This window comes from Phyllostomus hastatus, unplaced genomic scaffold, assembly GCF_019186645.2.
Source record: "Phyllostomus hastatus isolate PE091 unplaced genomic scaffold, TTU_PhHast_1.1 phas_contig_948, whole genome shotgun sequence".
Classification (NCBI taxonomy): Eukaryota; Metazoa; Chordata; class Mammalia; order Chiroptera; family Phyllostomidae; genus Phyllostomus; species Phyllostomus hastatus.
Window position 1 is genome coordinate 25,845 of NW_025333993.1, and position 18,907 is coordinate 44,751.

Consider the following 18,907-nt stretch of genomic DNA (forward strand, 5'->3'; position numbering starts at 1 on the left):
CTGATCATGCGTGTGTACGCAGTGACACGAAAGAGTATCACGAATCTGAGCTGTGCGATAGCTGCCGGGAGCTCCGTGGAGCTGTTCAGTGATACTGGGACTCGCCCCCTCTCACTCTCGGGCAGAAGCAGGAACTCACTGCTGCAGGGATGGACTCGGGCAATGGCTGCGGTGAGCGCCCCTGAAATCCAGGAACACACACTTTTACAAAGAACCTCAGTAACTTTGGAGGTTAAAGACTGCAAGGGAAGTACCACATATACTAAAATTACAACTACACAGATAAGATTAGCACGAGCCCCGTTCAAAGAGGAGGCACAAATTCCTGAAGTGTCCCATAGTTTAAAAAAAGGAAAGAAAAGAATCTAATGGGATGTGTTAGTTTGTTACAGCTGCTGAAACAAAGTACCACAGACTGCGTAGCTTAAACAACAGAAAAGTATTGTCCCACTCTCTGAGGGTTGGAAGTTCAAGATCAAGGTGTAAACGGCGTCATTTCTTTGCAGGGTCTTCTCCTTGGCTTGTAAGAGACCTGCCCTCTCACTGTGTCCGCACACAGTCTTTCTTCTGTATCTGTCTGTGTCCTAATTTCTTTTCATAAGGACACCAGTCAGTAGATGAGGGCCCCCTGCCCAATGAATTCATTTAATCTTAATCACCTTTTTAAAAGCCCAATCTCCAGAGATGGTTACATTCTGAGGTCTTGGGGTTAGCACTTCAATGTGTGAATGGGAGAGAGCATTCATACAGTTCATTGGTATTCACATTCAATGTTATTTGGTTCATAACAGGAGCTAAGAAATTAAACTACTTGCTTTTAAAGTCTGGACCTAAAACGAATGGCATGGAGTAAGTAGTGAGGCATTGGGATGCCAAGAAAGAAAAGGGCGGGGAGGAGGAAGGAAGAGAAAAGCTGGATAAATGACTGGAGTCCCAATTGGCCCAAAGAAGATCTTGCCTCATTAAGGAATTCACCCTATCTCTCTGCCTACTTCAGGAGGAGGAAGAAGTCTAAAACAGGAAAAGATGCTGAAATGTGGGTGACCCCAGCAGGTGTGGCCACTCCTCTGTGCCTGGCATGCCCTGGACCATCCAACACTGTCTTGCAGCTGGCCACATGGCACCTAGACTACCGATGCTCTGTTGCTCTGAGTGTATAAAGAAACCCTCCCCTAGGCAGATCCCGGGGGACAGAAAACTGCCTTCAAAAGTGTTCTTGTGCATTTACACTGCAGATTTGATCGAAACAGCAAAAATGAAAAATACACATTTGCTCTTCTCAAAAGGAATTAATGGTTGGTTGCTACACGCTGGGCTCCGAGTGTTGACTGAAGGGTAGGGCCCCAGGTGAGTTTTTGTGCCCTGACTTGGTCAGCAAGGCAGGCCTAGAAGTCAGCGCACCCTGTGAGGGGTCCCCTAAAGCAACAGCCTGCTACTTACCTGGCCGTTCCTGAGCCTTGCTAGTCAAGGGCTATTGTGTTTAGTGCCTGGTCTCTCATTTCTTCTTAACAAGTGGACCCATTGCCTCCATTTATTCTGATCCCTGCTATGCATGGGGTAGTTTACAAAAATGGTCTTATCTGATAGTCACCTTTGCAAACGTTTCACTCACGCAAATGCATTAAACAGGGAACTGATTTATACAAATGGTTATAAAATATGTAAGTCCTATAAACCATATTGTGTAATCATTTTTACATTTTATGCTTTTAGGAGAAATCCATAGACTGAAAATGCAAGAGTAAATTATGAACTGAAGGATTTTATGTTGTTTTTGCAATGTCATGAAGTTGATATATTCTGGCCACAGGGATATTGTACATCAACTCACATGCTGCTTAGGTTTTTTTTACACTAATAATTTCAAACATAAAATGCATGAAGTCACAGACAATACAACTTTTAGACTCCTGTCTTCTTCAGGTAACTGAAGTTGACCTAAAGCAGACATTCCCAACTACAACAAATGTATTACTCATTTATGGGGCAAATGCAAATGTAAGATAATGCTTGTTTTAACCATAATTCCACTTACTACTACAAAGGAGAATGCATGTGATTGTAGTAGTTTTTAGCTTACAGTAAGATCGAGCTGACTTCTGACCAAGATGAAGGCATATGTACACACACTGTGCCTCCTCACACAACCAAGGTAGAGACAACAACAACTTAGAAACAAAATAACAACCACAACTGACAGGAACTTGATCTGAATGGAAGCTGGACAGCGAAGAAGTTAAAATAGACACGTTCATCCAAATTGGTAGGAGGGGCGGAGTGGGTAAGCTGGGCACAGGTCGCTGTGCAGAGAGCAGAGAACATTGGGCCAGGGTGCCTAAGGCATTCGGGGCATGCAAGACCTCACTGGGTGGACCCCGGGCACTCAAGCTGCAGCTGGCAGACACCAGCCAAGGGGTGGCAACCGGCAGAACCAGCAAGGTGCCGATTGTGAAGCAAGGCACTGCTCGCAACCCAGAATCACAGTGCTGGGAAATAGAGCCTCAGGGCACAGACTGAAAACACCTGTGGGGGTTGAGGTGCAGGGAGAGACTCCCAGCCTCACAGCACAGGTCCTTGGAGGGTCACACAGCATGCAAAAGCCCACCCACACGGGAATTGGCACAAGAGGGGTCCAGTTTGCTCAGGGGAAGCAGCCGAATGGACTGAGGCCCTGAGAAAGGTGGAGCAAGCGCCATTGTTCCCTCTCGGACCCGACCACCACGTACAGCATCACAACCCAGCAACAGGTGTGGCCCGCCGTGTTGAATACCTCAGGCTCCACCCCTCACAAATAACAGTCACAACCAGACCAAAGGGGAGGGGGAAGATGGCTCAAACAAAATTGAAAGCCCAGCAACCAGTTTTTTTAAGTGACCGAGAGATAGCCAGCCTATCACATGCACAGTTCAAAGCACTGATAATCAGAATGCTCACAGAATTGGTTGATTTTGGCCACAAATTAGATGAACAAATGAAAGCTACAATAAGTGAAATGAATAAAAATGCACAGGGAACCAATAGTTATGGAATGAAAGCTGGGCCTCACATCAATGGAGTGGACCAGAAGGAAGAAAAAAACATACAACCAGAAAATAATGAAGAAATAAGAATTCAAAAAATGAGGAGAGGCTTAGGAAGCTCCAGGACATCTTTAAACGATGCAACATTCGAATTATAGGGGTACCAGAAGGGGAAGAGGAAGAACAACCAGTGGAAAACCTATTTGAACAAATAATAAAGGAGAACTTTCCCATTCTGGCAAAGGAAATAGACTTTCAGGAAACCCAGAAAGCTCAGAGAGTCCCAAAGAAGTTGGACCCAAGGTGGAACACACCAAGACACATCATAATTACATTAGCCAAGGTAAAAATGAAGGAGAGAATCCTAGAAGCAGCAAGAGATAAGGAGACAGTAACCTACAAAGGAGTTCCCATCAGACTGTCAGCTGATTTCTCAAAAGAGACCTTGTAGGCAAGAAGGGGCTATGAAGAAGTATTCCAAGTCATGAAACTCAAGGACCCACATCCAAGATTGCTCTATTCAGCAAAGCTTTCATTTAGCATAATAGGGCAGATAAAGTGCTTCTCAGACAAGGCCAAGTTCAAGGAGTTCATCATCACCAAGCCCTTATTTTATGAAATGTTCAAGGGACTTCTCTAAGAAAAGAAGATAAAGAAAATACATGTATTGTATAAGGACAGCAAACACAATTATTAACAACCACACCTAAAACAAAAAAAAAAAAAAAGAAACTAAGGAAGCAACTAGAACAGGAACAAAACCACAGAAATGGAGGTCACATGGAGGGTTAGCAAGGGGGGGTGGGAGGAGGAGAGAGGGGGAAAAGATATGGAGAATAAGTAGCATAGATGGTAGATAGAAAATGCATGGGTAGGGTAAGAATAATATGGGAAATGTAGAAGCTTAAGAACTTATGACACATGGACATGAACTAAAGTGGGGGAGTGAGGGTTGGACAGGGTGTGCAAGGTGGAGGGGAATGCAGGGGGGTAATGCAACACTGTAATAGAATAATCAATAAAATATATTTTAAAAAAACAGATTGAGCCTTTTGGTGTAAGCTTTTTGTAGGTCAATACTGCCATCTGGTGGTTGATATAAAGTATTTCATATCAGTTGGAGAGGGGTTCTCCCAACCCTTCAAAATGTTCCATTTCTCCTCTTTCTCATTTTTTTACTCCCCTGATCTGTAACAGACTCTGACTTGTACACATAGGCAGTGTAGCCTAGAAAGTGGATGCGGTCCTTCCCAGCCATCACTGCCTTAGACCCAGACAAGAGGGGAACCTGCTTTGGGGAACGTTCTACACCCCCTATGTAGAACGTTCAGCTCTCTGACATTCCCTGCCTGTGCCCCACCTACAGATCAGGGAGTCTTGGGGCCCAGGGATGTGCAAACCCAAACCTGTTTCTTCCCGCTCTTCCCCCTCTACCTCACCTCCACCACTGCTTGCGCTTACTTGCGTCCTATTAATGCATTCATGCTTTCCTTTTGCCCAAGGTTTTCATGAATAATAGCTAGCTCCCTCTTCCCAGATATCATTTGCATTAGAACAGCTTCCAGAAGCACCATGGCACACCCCTTCCCAGCACAAGTAATAATGAAAGAAAATTAAAGAATGCAAAAACACACCTCTGGGATAGCTTTCTCACCCCTCCAGATCCTACATTGCATCCGTAAGAACCAGGAGCATTCTCCAAAGCTTACACCTCTGCTGCCACCTTCAGGACGTCTGTCATAACAGCATGCTCTACTGTAGCTGTTTACTTCATTGAAAACATTCCATAATGTTTCAGTTGTACAACATGAGTGAGTTGGAGATATCTGCTGTGAAACATCATACCTATGGTTAACGAAACTGTATTGTGCCCTGGAAACTCATTAAGAGGATAGATTCATGTTCAGTGTTGAGTCTTCTTACAGGAAATAAATAAAAGCTACTGAAAATAAGCAGAAGTGCAGAGAGGGAGACAGGGAAGGAGGGAGACTGTCAGAAGGAGGAACCCATCCCAATCTTCTAACAGAGACAGCTGTGAAGTAGTGCCCTGCACTTCCTTTATACAAATCTAGTGATACATTTTATTTGCTACTTTATCAAATAATAGTAAAATAAAATAGCTAAAACTGCATGCATTGTAGCTATGTCAACAAGGAATAGAAATGTCATATATATACCACAAATGTATAGAACAAAGTCAAGTGTATTTCAATAATATATATAGTCAGGACAGCTGGCACTTGCATGGCTCTTACTGTGTGGCAGGCAGGGTGCTGTGCACTTCATCACTGTTGCCATATTCACACATTCAGTTATCTCTGGCCTCTGTGGGGTGGGCCCTATTATTAGCCCTATCAGCTTACAGAAGAGGAAACTGAGGTTCTGAGACAGTAACGTGCTGAAAGTTCCCTAGCTAGTGCTTGACTGAGCTTGGATTTCAGGCCTGTATATCTTCCTTCAGAATAACAATAGATAACAGAGAGAGAGGAGAGAAAAGGAGGAAGAAAACTAAAGAAGAGAAATAGAAGAGAGAGGAAAGTGGGTGTAGAGACACTAGGAAGAGGGGAAGAAGACAAAAGAGAGAGACGGGAGGAAAGGAAAAGACAGGAAAGAGGGAGAAGAACAAGGAGAGAGGAGAGAGATGAAAGAGGACAGAGAGAGAAATGAGACAAAAGAAAAGTTACAGAAGGGGGAAGAGTACCTGAGTAAAAAGGAACAGAGAATAGAAAAAGAAGAAAAAAAAGAAAGAGACAAGTGAGTAGAAAAGAGAGTGCACGGCCAAGATGGAGGCATAGGGGGACACACCATACCTCCACACACAACCAAGATTGGAACAACAACAATTTAGAGGCAGAATAACACCCAGAAGTGATAGAGAATTTATCTGAATGGAAGTCGGACAGCCAAGAAGTTGAAGTAGACCCTTTCATCCAGACTGGTAGGTGGGGCGGAGAGGAGCTGCCAGGCGCGGGTCATGGCGCAGGTCTCGGTGAAGAGACCAGATAAACTTGGGTGCATAAGGCAACCGGGGGCACGTGAGGCATCTGGGACACACAAGATCGCAGAGGGTGGACCCTGAGTATGCAAGCGGCAGCTGGCAGATGCAGTGAGGCAGCAATTGTGGAGCAGGGCAGAGTGCGCAACGCAGGATCCCAGAGAAGGGACTGAGGTCCCACGGAGAACGGAGCTACCACCATTGTTCCCTCCCAACCCAGCCACCACATACAATGTCACAATCTAGAAACTGGGGTGCCCACCCCTGGTGAACACCTAAGGCTCCACCCCACGCTGTAACAGGAGCGAACCAGAACAAGAGAGAGAAAGAGAGAAGTCTCAAACAGAACAAATCAATGCCCCAGGACTCATCATTTTAAGCTACCGAGAAGTAGCCAATATATAAGATGCAAAGTTCAAAACACTGGTGATCAGGAAGCTCACAGAATTGGTTGACTTGGGGCACAAATTAGATGAACAAATGCAGGTTACCATGAAAGAGATGAAGGAAAATGCATAGGGAACCAATAGTGATGGGAAGGAAAATGGGACTCAAAACAATAGAGTGGGCCAGAAGGAGGAAAGAAACAACCAAACAGAAAAGAATGGAGAAATAAGAATTAAAAAAAAAAAACGAGAAACTTAGGAACTTCCAGGGCATCTTTAAACGTTCCAACATCTAAATTATAGGGGTACCAGAATGGGAGGAGGAAAAGCAACAGATTGAACACGTCCTTGAACAGAATAATAAAGCAGAACTTCCCCATTCTGACAAAGGAAATAGACTTCTAGGAAGTCCAGGAAGCTCAGAGAGTCCCAAAGAAGTTGGACCCAAGAAGAAACATACCAAGGCACATCATAATTATACTAGCCAAGGTAAAAACGAACGAGAGAATCCTAGAAGCAGCAAGAGATAAGGGGACAGTAACCTACAAAGGAGTTCCCATCAGACTCTCAGCTGATTTCTCAAAGGAACCCTTACAGGCAAGAAGGGGCTGGAAAGAAATATTCCAGCTCATGAAACTCAAGGACCTATATCCCAGATTACTCTATCCAGCAAAGCTTTCCTTTACAATGGAAGGGCAGATAAAGTGCTTCTCAGATAAGGCCAAGATAAAGGAGTTCATCATCACCAAGCCCTTATTTTATGAAATGTTAAAGGGACTTATCTAAGAAAAGAAGATAAAGAAAAAACATGTATATTAAAAGCACAGCAAACTCACAATTATTAACAACCACACCTAAAGCAAAACCAAAAGAAACTAAGGAAACAATAAGAATAGGAACAGAACCACAGAAATGGAAATCACATGGAGGGTTAGCAACAGGGGGGTGGGAGGAGGAGAGAGGGGGAAAGGTACAGAGAATAAGTAGCATAGATGGTAGGTTGAAAATAGATAGGGGGAGGGTAAGAATAGTATGAGAAATGTAGAAGCTAAAGAACTTATAAATATGACACATGGACATGAACTAAAGGGGGAGAATGTGTGTGGGAGAGGGTGTGCAGGGTGAAGGGAAGTGAAGGGGGGAAATGGGACAACTGTAATAGCATGATCAATGAAATATATTTTTAAAAAGCAAAGAGAGTGCAGAGCAAATAGAGCAGATGTGAAGAGAGAGTAGAAAGAAAAGAGAGAGAAAGGGGGAGGCAAAAGAGAGATGGGAAAGAAGGATAAGAGAGGAGAGGGCGGAGGGATGGAACGTACCCTCTGTTTCACACACATAGCACCAGCTGGCATTGCTGAAGGAGGGGGGAAGGGGGCGGGTTGGAAGAGTTGATTTCCCATTATAAAAAGCAGTTACTCTCTTTGTCTTCAAAGTAAAAATCTTCCTCACAGATTCAGGAGCCTGGGTTAACAATTTTTCAGTTGCTAATTACAGTTGGTATGTGGAGGATACCCGGCCAGCTGTATCCATCACATCAGCGGATGCTCGTCGAAACAGGAGAAAAACATACACAGGGACAACCAAGTCCTGAGGGGAAATAGGAACAAAACGGCCACTCTCTAGTGGAGAGCATCCTGTTCTCTCGCCCGAGAAGGCTTTTATTGGGTTCGTTTAAATAGAAATTCAGGTAAAGCTCATTAATCATTGCCAGGAAGTAAGGATCAAACAATAGATAACAAAGAAATCTGAGGGCCTATTCTGAGTCCAGTTCAGATAACTAAAGAGCTATAAAATTTTGAGGAAAAAACTTACTTCTTGCTTGGACCCTTACCATTTCATTGAGAGCATTCTTGTTGTTTTCTTTTTTTTTGTTTTAGTCATTGTTAAAGTACAGTTTTCTCCTTTTCACTCCCATTCCAGCCCACGCACCCAACCCTCCCCACCTCCCTCCCATTACCACCCTCCCCCTAGGTTTTATCCATGTGTTCATTAAATTTGTTCCTGTAAACCCTACCCATTCTCCCCTGAAATTCCCTCTTCTCTCCCCTCTGTTCACTGTCAGCGTATCCTCTGTTTAAGTGTCTTTAGTTACATTTTGCTTGTTTCTTTGATTTCTTGTTTAGGTTCCTGTTAAAGGTGAGATCATATGGTATTTGATGTCTTTCAGTGTCTGCCTTATTTCGCTTAGCATAATGCTTTCCAGCTCCATCCATGCTGTTGCAAAGGGTAGGAGCTCCTTCTTTCTTTCTGCTGCATAGAATTCCATTGTGTAAATGTTCCATAGTTTTTTGATCCATTCATTTACTAATGGGCATCTTGGTTGCTTCCAGCACCTAGCTATTGTTAATTACGCTGCTATGAACATCGGGGTGCAGAGGTTCTTTTGTATTTGTGTTTTAGTGTTCTTAGGATATAGTCCCAGCAGTGGAATTGCTGGGTCAAAAGGCAGATCCATTTTTAGTTTTCTGAGGAAGTTCCATACTGCTTTCCATAGTGGTTGTACCAGTCTGCAGGAGAGCATTCTAAACAAAGCAGGTTTCACAGGATTTTACCTATTCTTTCCTAGGCCTGATTGCCCAGGGAACCCGTCCTTTCCAGCACAGGGCTGCACCACACTCTGTCATTGTTTCAGGCTTAGGTGGAGCAAGGGAAGTAAGGCAGCCAAGAGATTAGGAGATTTTCTTGCAGACGATGAGGACTCAGGTTTTGTCAAAGCCCTGAGGCGGGGGTGCATCACCCCCTTTTCCTTCAGCCCCCAAAGTCCTTCCTTGGGGGCCTGCCACATGATCCTGCCTCTTCTAGATGGTTCCCCCCTTGGGGAATCTTACCCATCATTGGCTAACCCACCAAGCATTGGAGGCCAGGCAGGCTGAAGTAAAAGGAGCAGAAGTGGCACTCCTGCCAGGGAGATAACCTTTTGTCTCCTTGGTGGCCTATGGTCCAAGGTCGCTCCCTCAGCCTTAGCCTTGGTGGGGCTTACAGCTTCTGATACCAGGCACGGTGGTTCCCAACTTTGGTATTCAGTGCTTGTGTTGTGTTTATTTTGTTCTTTAGATTCAATATATAAAGTTCCTTCCAGCCCAGACAGAGGTGTGGGTACATACACTTTACTTCCATGCACAACCAAAAGAAGGACAACAAATTTAAAAACAAAAAATATCCAGAACTGCCAGAACATCGAACTACATAGAAGTCCTACAACCAAGGAGTTAAAGAAGAAGCATTCATCCAGACTGGTAGGAGGGGTGGAGCTGGGCAGCCAGAGCTGAGAGGACACACTGCAAGGCCACAGTGGACTGGGGTGGGCAAGGCACTGGATAGCGGCCTGAATTTCCCACATTTCAATGTGGACAAGCCAGGAGAAACAACTAGGGAGCCAGACAAACCATGCAACCCAGGGCTCAACTGCAGGGGAAACACAGTTTCAAACGCCTCTGACTAAAAACACCTGTGGGGGTTGCGGTGGTGGGAGAAACTCCCAGCCTCACAGGAGAGTTCACTAGAGAGACCCACAGGGTTCTAGAATGTACACACACACACACCCGCAGGAATCAGCACCAGAAGGGCCCAGTTTGCTTGTGGGTAGCAGGGTAAGTGACTGAAAGCCAGCAGAGAGCAGAGCAAGAGGCACTGTTCCTTCTCAGACTCCTCACCCCTGCAAATACCTAAAGATCCTCCCCTTATTACCTAACAAGCCTGCTGATACAAAAAAAAATATGGCCCAAATGGAAAACTGATCATAGTTCCAAAAATAGAATTGAGTGATGAAGAGAAAGCCCACCTATCAGGTGCAGAGTTCAAAACACTGGGGATCAGGATGTTCACAGAAATGATTGAGTTCAGTCACAAAATGAAGGAAGAAATGAAGGCTATACAAAGTGAAATAAAGCAGAACACACAGGGAACCATCAGTGAAGGGAAGGACACCAGAATGCAATCAAGGAGTTGGAGCAGAAGAAAGGAATAAACATTCAACCAGGGCAGAATGAAGAAAGAAGAATTCAAAACAAAAAAAAATAAGGAGAGACTGAGGACCCTCTGGAAAAACTTTAAACATTCCAACATCCCAATCATTGGGCTACCAGAAGAGGAAGAACAAGAAGTGGAAAACTTATTTGAAGAAATAATGAAAGAGAACTTCCCCAATCTGGCAAAGGAAATAAATTTTCAGGAATACCCAGGAAGCTCAGAGAGTCCCAAAGTTGGACGCAAGAAGAAACACACCAAAGCACATCATAATTACATTAGCCAAGACAAAAATTAAGGAAAGAATCCTAGAAACACCAAGAGAAAAGGAGAAAGTTATTTACAAAGAAGTTCCCATAAGACTTTCAGCTGATTCTCAAAAGGAACCCTGCAGGCAAAAAGGAGCTGGGAGGAAGTATTCCAAGTCATGAAAGGCAAGGATCTACATCCAAGATAACTCTATCCAGCAAAGCTTTCATTTAGAATGGAAGGGCAGATAAAGTACTTCTCAGATAAGGTCAAGTTAAAGGACTTCATCATCACCAAGCGCTTATTACATGAAATGCTCAAGGGACTTATCTAAGAAAAAGAAGATCAAAAATGTAAACACTAAAATGACAAGAAACTCACCAACATTAACAACTGAGCCTAAAAATAAACAATAACTAAGCAAACAAGTAGAACAGGAACAGAATCACAGAACTAGAGATCACATGGACAGTTATTAGAAGGGAGGGTTGGTGGAGAATGGAGGAAAACGTCCAGGGAATAAGAAGCATAAATGGTAGGTAGAGAATTGACAGGGAGAGGTTAAGAATAGTATTGGAAATGGAAAAGCTGAAGAACGTACATGTACAACCCATGGACATGAACTAAGGTGGGGGAATACAGGTGGGAAGGGTTGTGCATGAAACAGGGGAAAAAACGGGAGAAAAAAGAATGTGACAACTGTAATACTACAGTCAATATAATATATTTTAAAAATAACATCAAATCAATAGGAGAAAAAAACATTTTACAATTTTATGATTTTATAATGTTTCCAATATTACAAAACACCATACATTACATATGTTATTGTTTTAAAGTTTAAATCACATATAACAGTGTTATTCTAAACACTAAACATTACATATACTCTCTAAAAATTTTTATAAATGGACAATGCATAGATTTTACTTCCTGTTCACTCAGCACAATGGGCACTAAATATAACACTCAAGCCATTTATGACCTTGTGACTCTGGACCCATATAAATGAATCTTGTCATGAAGACAAATACTGAGGATGTTCAAGGATCATTTAATTTACCTTAATGAATAAAAATTCTGGACTTCCGGCAAGATGGAGAAATAGGTGGACACACCATACCTCCTCACACAACCAAGATTAGAACAACAACAATTTACAGCTAGAATAACACCCAGAACTGATAGAGGATTTTTCTGAATGGAAGTCGGACAGCCAAGAAATTGAAGTAGACCCGTACGTCCAGACTTGTAGGAGAGGACGAGCCGGGTGGGCGTGGGTCAGCAGCGCGCGGAGGTTGGGGAAAACTTGGCGCGAAATCTGCGCAACAGCCATCCGGGGCACAAGAACACACCGGTGGTCCCTGAGTATGCAAGCAGCGGCTGGTGGACCCAGTGAGGCGGCGATTGTGGACCAGGGCAGAGCTTGCAGCCCAGGTTCCCAGAGAAGGGACTAAGATCCCAGGAGAACGGAACTACCACCATTGTTTCCTCCCGTCCCCGCCCCCACCCCTGCCCCCGCCCCCACAAATAACGTCACAATCTAGCGACTGAGGTGCCCAGCCCTGGTGAACACCTAAGGCTCTGCCTCCCACTGTAACAAGAGCAACCAGACCGGAAGAAAAAGAAAAAAAAGGAGAGACAGGGAGAGACATGTTTCCAACAGAAGAACAAATCAGTCCCCCAGGACTCATCCTTTTGAGTGACCAAGAAATAGCCAATCTATCAGATGCGCAGTTCAAGATGCTGGTGATCAGAAAGCTCACAGAATTGGTTGATTTTGGGAGCAATTTAGATGAAGGGATGCAGGTTACCATAAAAGAGATGCAGGAAGATACCCGGAGGAGAGCCAATAGAGACAGGAAGGTATCTGAGTCTCAAAACAATACAGTGGACAAGAAGGAAGATAGAATCAATCAAGCTGGAAAGCATGATGAAATAAGAATTCAAAAAATCAAGGAGAGCCTTGGGAACATCCAGGACACCTTTAAATGTTCCAACGTTCGAATTATAGGGGTACCAGAAGGGGAGGAGCAACAAGTGGAAAAGTTATTTGAACAAATAATAAAGGAGAACTTCCCCAATCTGGCAAAGGGAACAGTCTTCCAAGAAATCCAAGAAGCTCAGAGAACCCCAAAGAAGTTGGACCCAAGAAGAAACACACCAAGGCACATCATAATTACATTAGCCAAGGTAAAAACGAACAAGAGAATCCTAGAAGCAGCAAGAGATAAGGGGACAGTAACCTACAAAGGAGTTCCCATCAGACTGTCAGCTGATTTCTCCAAAGAGACCTTATAGGCAAGAAGGGGCTGGAAAGAAATATTCCAAGTCATGAAAGACAAGGACCTACATCCCAGATTGCTCTATCCAGCAAACCTCTCATTTAGAATGGAAGGGAAGATAAAGTGTTTTTCAGATAAGGTCAAATTAAAGGAGTTCATCATCACCAAGCCCTTATTTTATGAAATGCTAAAGGGACTTATCTAAGAAAAGAAGATAAAGAAAAAGACATGGATAGTAAAAGGACAGCAAACTCACAATTATTAACAACCACACCTAAAGCAAAACCAAAAGAAACTAAGTAAACAACTAGAACAGGAACAGAACCACAGAAATGGAGGGCACATGGAGGGCTAGCAGCAGGTGGGGGGAGGGGGAGGGGAAAGGTATAGAGAATAAGTAGCATAGAATGTAGGTTGAAAATAGATAGGGGGAGGGCAAGAATAGTACGGGAAAGGTAGAAGCTAAAGAACTCATAAGAATGACACATGGACGTGAACTAAAGAGGGGGAACGTGGGTGGGAGAGGGGGTACAGGGTGGAGGGGAGGGAAGGGGGGAAATGGGACAAATGTAATAGCATAATCAATAAAATATATTTAAAAAAAAAGAAATAGCCAATCTATCAGATGCACAGTTCAAAACACTGGTGATCAGAAAGCTCACAGAATTGGTTGATTTTGGGCGCAAATTGGATGAAAAGATGCAGGTTACCATAAAAGGGATGCAGGAAGACACACGGAGGAGAGCCAATAGTGAAGGAAAGGAAACTGGGTCTCAAAAGAATACAGTGGACCAGAAGGAAGATAGAATCAACCAAGCAGGAAAGAATGATGAAATAAGAATTCAAAAAAACGAGGAGAAGCTTAAGAGCATCCAGGACATCTTTAAGCATTCCAACATCCGAATTATAGGGGTACCAAAAGGGGAAGGGGAAAAGCAACAAATTGAGCACGTATTTGAACAAATAATAAAGGAGAACCTCCCCAATCTGGCAAAGGAAATAGTCTTCCAAGAAATCCAGGAAGCTCAGAGAGCCCCAAAGAAGTTGGACCCAAGAAGAAACACACCAAGGCACATCATAATTACATTAGCCAAGGTAAAAACGAACAAGAGAATCCTAGAAGCAGCAAGAGATAAGGGGACAGTAACCTACAAAGGAGTTCCCATCAGACTGTCAGCTGATTTCTCAAAAGAGAACTTACAGGCAAGAAGGGGCTGGAAAGAAGTATTCCAACTTGAGAAACTCAAGGACCTACATCCCAGATTGCTCTATCCAGCAAAGCTCTCATTTAGAATGGAAGGGCAGATAAAGTGCTTCTCAGATAAGGTCAAGTTAAAGGAGTTCATCATCATCAAGCCCTTATTTTATGAAATGCTAAAGGGACTTATCTAAGAAAAGAAGATAAAGAAAAAACATGTATAGTAAAAGGACAGCAAACTCACAATTATTAACAACCACACCTAAAAGAAACTAAGCAAACAACTAGAACAGGAACAGAACCACAGAAATGGAGGTCACATGGAGGGTTAGCAACAGAGGTTGGGAGAAAGAGAGAGGGGGAAAAGGTATAGAGACTGAGTAGCATAGATGATAGGTTGAAAATAGATAGAGGGAGGGCAAGAATAGTATAAGAAATGTAGAAGCTAAAGAACTTATAAGTATGGCACATGGACATGAACTAAAGGGAGGGAATGTGGGGTGGGAGAGGAGGTACAGGGTGGAGGGGAGAAAAGGGGGGAAATGGGACAACTGTAATAGCATAATCAATAAAATATATTAAAAAAATTCTCCTCCTACTATTGATGAAATTCAATCTGGAAAACCTGTTATCATTTTTCATCAGTACAAAAGGACAGATGGTCGGGTAACATGAAGAAATAAAGGCATTAATGTTCTCCAGTTGCCAATTCCTCTTATTTCCAAACTGTGAATAAACAGTAAGAAAGCTGTTGGTCCAGTAAAAGAAAATGAAACAGCAAACCAGCATAAGGATGACGTGGGTGGCTCTGTGCTCAGGAGAGCTTCGTGAGGAGTGGACGCTACTGCGGATGAGCCGAGCTACTCTGTGGTTTCTGGAAAGGACGGTCACCATGTAGACACTACTGCACGCCATTAGGGAGGGAAAGAGCACATCCTGAATGAGCACTGTACTGAGAAATGTCATTCCACCTGGTGATCATGCATACTGACCTTGCAAAAAGGACCATAATACCTAGAGGTAACATCAGTGGTATTCCTGTTGGCCATGCTTTTTAAGATAATCTCAGAATAGATGACCATGCTGATGACCCAGCAGGAAAATATGGAGGGCTGAATGAGTGTAGAGATGTTGTTCCTGAGCCAGGCCCATTTACGACTGCTTACGGCAATGGTCACTACCTGGAACATGCTCTGGAGCGAGGTTGTGTACAGAGAAATACTCCGGGTAACTCTGTGAGTGTAGAGAACTAGTTTACATCAAGTGTTGCCTATATCGGGCTTCATTCCAAAGGAACTAATTATACTTGGAACCCCTCTGAATAGGAGGGTCAGGGCATTAGCCAAAGTTAAGTGGGCATGGATCCCATCAGCAGGCTTCTTCTTGTGGGGCAGAGAGAAGAAGGTGTGCATGTATAAAGTAAACAGCAAGGAGTTCCCCAGGAAACCAGTACCAGTCTGAATGGAGAGGAGAATCCCAAACAGGGTGTCCCTGGACATCACTGTGTGTCTGTCTCTCTTAGATATTCCAGCCAAGGACAGCACATCCTGCAGACAAATCATTTGACTATGAATGTAAACATAAAAACAATTAAGACTGAGAAGTAGTTTCAAGTTTCAGGGACATATAAATGTAAAGGGGATGTAATAACAAGCCCTGTGGGGAAGGAAGTTATTTGTCAGAAACATAACTTCAAATTCAGGTATGCAGAATGGATTAGGGTTTGCAAATGAATTTAGACTTAAAGTGAATAGACTTAAGCATAAAAAAAGGAAAATGAGGAAGAAAAAAGAACAACAATTATACTTCTGAAAATGTAGGACAGTAGCAAACATCTTAGAGACGGCAGAAATACTGTCAATAGCAGGAAAAAGGACTGGTATATGCCACAGAAGCAGGAAAATAGGACAATGAAGAAAATGACATATAATTACTGGTAAGGAAAAGGATTACATGTATACATGAAAGAAATAAACACTGTCGAGTATTTAAACTGGGCCCTGAAAACAAGAGAATACAAACCAAACAGAACTTGCAGCCAAGGGAGAGAAGCAAAGACGGCAGACAGAGCCTGCTGAGAAGAGCCCTTGTGTGGGGAAGGGCCCTGGAGAGCTGGTCAGAGAGGGAGCCTGGGGAAGATCAGGGCACCAACACATAATGGGTTTCAGTCTGCAGTCCCATGTGTGTAAGTGAAATAATAAACTCAGGAAAAATGTCTTAGTTCTATGTTGGGAGATTTTTAGAAATCAAGATAAAGAAGAAAACTGAAAATAACCATGAACACAAGCAGAAATGTAAAAAGAGAAAAGAAAACTTTAAAAAGGGAGAAATTTTTTTAAGATACAAGGTAGGACCCCCCAAAAACTTTATTTATACAAAATGGTGTATTTATTTTTGCATGTTTAAAAAAGAGGGGGTGACTTAACCAGCAAAAAAGAAAAGAATAAATGAGCAACAAATTCTTGAAGCTCGTATTTCAAAGCAGCCTGACTGTGAACAAGAGCAAGTACCAAGAAGGAAGCTGACACAGAGGGACACACAGCTGTAACACTGGGTTCACACTGGGAATGGCAAGAACAAAACCAGAGGCACAAACTCTGGAAAACACTCACCATCGCCTTGCCTCCCCGAGCCTCCAGTCACAGCAGCATTCTCACCACAGCAGGTCTCCCACAACAGCCCCATGCAGGGGGACGCTCTCAGGGGTGCTGCAAGGGCAGCAGCAGGAATCCGGGTTATGAGAAGGGGCTGAGTGACCTCATCTCCCTCTGGGCACCAGCCACTCTGTTATCCAAGCTGGAAATTGCCTTGTGGACAGTGACTCAGCCTGGCATGTCCACAGGAACCTAGCTGCTGTCCCCAGTGCAGTGTGTCCCCTGTTAGGTTATTAGGATCAGCAGTTACAACTCTGCCATCTCCTCCTGAGCTGACACATGGCCTCTGGGTGGAACTAAGTGCTCAGTTACTCCTCGGGGTCCCAGAGCAATCACGGGAAGCTCATCAGAAGTTCATGCTCCCTCCCTGCTAACAGTGGTGATTTTCAGTGTGACACTGGCCACAGGGCAGCAGCCCTGAGCTGGGTGCTGACTGGCTGCTCAGGGCTGAGTTGCATGTTTTGGAGACGTTCACACAAAACAAGCACATTGCATTGCCTTCTTCTGTGACCAAAGGTGAGATTTTATTTCAATTCCCAATCCATAGTCAATGATGTCACTTCAACACCTTTAAACAGCAGGAAAAATGACCATTTTGTTTAATTTAAGCTTCCATTTTGAAATAATTGTCCATTCACAGGAAAACATGAAGGTAGTACAGAGATCCCCACTCACCCTTCCTCCCCTTCCCCCAGTGGTGCATCTTTCATAATCACAGTCCCATCTGAGTGCGGTGACTGGGACATGTGCCACTGTAGCCTCACGTCCTGTCACCACGGGGCACACTCATGTGACTGCCACCTCCATCCACACACAGGACTCCTCCATCCCCACCAAGGCTTCCCTCCTGCTGCCTCTTCATGCCCACACCCACCCCACGGCCACGCTCCTCTGCTCCATCTTTGTCAGTTTGCTTTTTCAAGAGTGTTAATAGTCATATAATTACACAGCTTATAATCTTTGGGATCAGCTTTATCATGGGCATTATTCTCTGAACCTCTCCTATTGTCCCATGTATCAATAGCTCGATCATTTGTATTATCCAGTGAGATTACTCATGTGGATGCACCACACTCTGCTTAACATTCCCAACTGAAGGACGTTAGAGTTGTCTTGCAGTTTTGGTTGTTAGAAATAAAGAAGGGTGTCTATTACAGGCACAACTGTGTTCAGGATTCGGGGTGAACACAAGTTTTCATCTCTCTGAGATGAATGCCCAGGAGTGCAATGGTGGATTGCATGATATGCATGTATTCCATTTTGTACAAAACTGAAACCTGTTTCCCAGAGTGGCTACATCTCCTCACAATTCTACCAGCCATGTGTGAGAGATCCAGTTTCTGTCCATCCTGACCCACATTCAATGTTGTCATTATCTTTGTTAAACTGTGTGAATAACACATGACATAGAATTCACCATCTTAACTGTAAGTCCACAGTGCAGTGTGGTTTCGTATACTCACTGTTTTGTGCAACAGAGTTTAAAAACCTCATCTTGCAAACTGAAAACTCTATTCCAATGAAACAAAAACACTTTCCTCCTTTCCCCCGTGCACAGGTGACTACCATTCTCCACTGTGTTGCTATGAACTTGACTTCTGAGATGCCGCATATGAGGGGCTCACTCAGTGTTCGTCTCTTCTTGGCTGGTTGATTACCTTTAGCTTAATGTCCACACTGTCACATGGGCTAGGATTTCCTTCTGTTTTAATGCTCTTCCATTGTATGTATGCATCACACGTGGTTTATCCTTCACCCATCTCAATACACGTGTTCTTCCATTTCTTGGCTATTATGCCTGGTGCTGCTATGACTGTCATTGTGCAAATATCCCTTGAAGTGCTGCTTGCAATTCTTTGCAAATTGACCTGTAAGTGAAATCACTGAATCATGTGGCAGTTGTATTTTTAATTTTGGGGGAATGGTCATACTCTCCCATGGTCATTTTAACATTGATCTTTGAACTTATGGCCTCAGTGCACAGCCAGCACTCTCCGACCATGGAGGCTGCTCCTCGAGGGGTTCTTGGATCCCTCACACGGTGCTCTTGCTGAGTAAGACCACTGTGTAGCCGCAAATCAGTTGGGGCTTCAGATACATGGAAGGGGAAGGACACACGTTAATCCAACCATAAAATAAAGCCTGCATCCTGGT

At 43.7% G+C, this 18,907-nt stretch overlaps 2 pseudogenes; one reads left to right on the forward strand and one right to left on the reverse strand.

Annotated features, from left to right (window-relative positions):
• The first annotated feature begins 250 nt into the window (after window positions 1-250).
• LOC123828129 lies at window positions 251-345 on the forward strand (annotated as a pseudogene).
• Window positions 346-14,684: 14,339 nt separating this feature from the next.
• LOC123828124 lies at window positions 14,685-15,628 on the reverse strand (annotated as a pseudogene).
• Window positions 15,629-18,907: the final 3,279 nt, after the last annotated feature.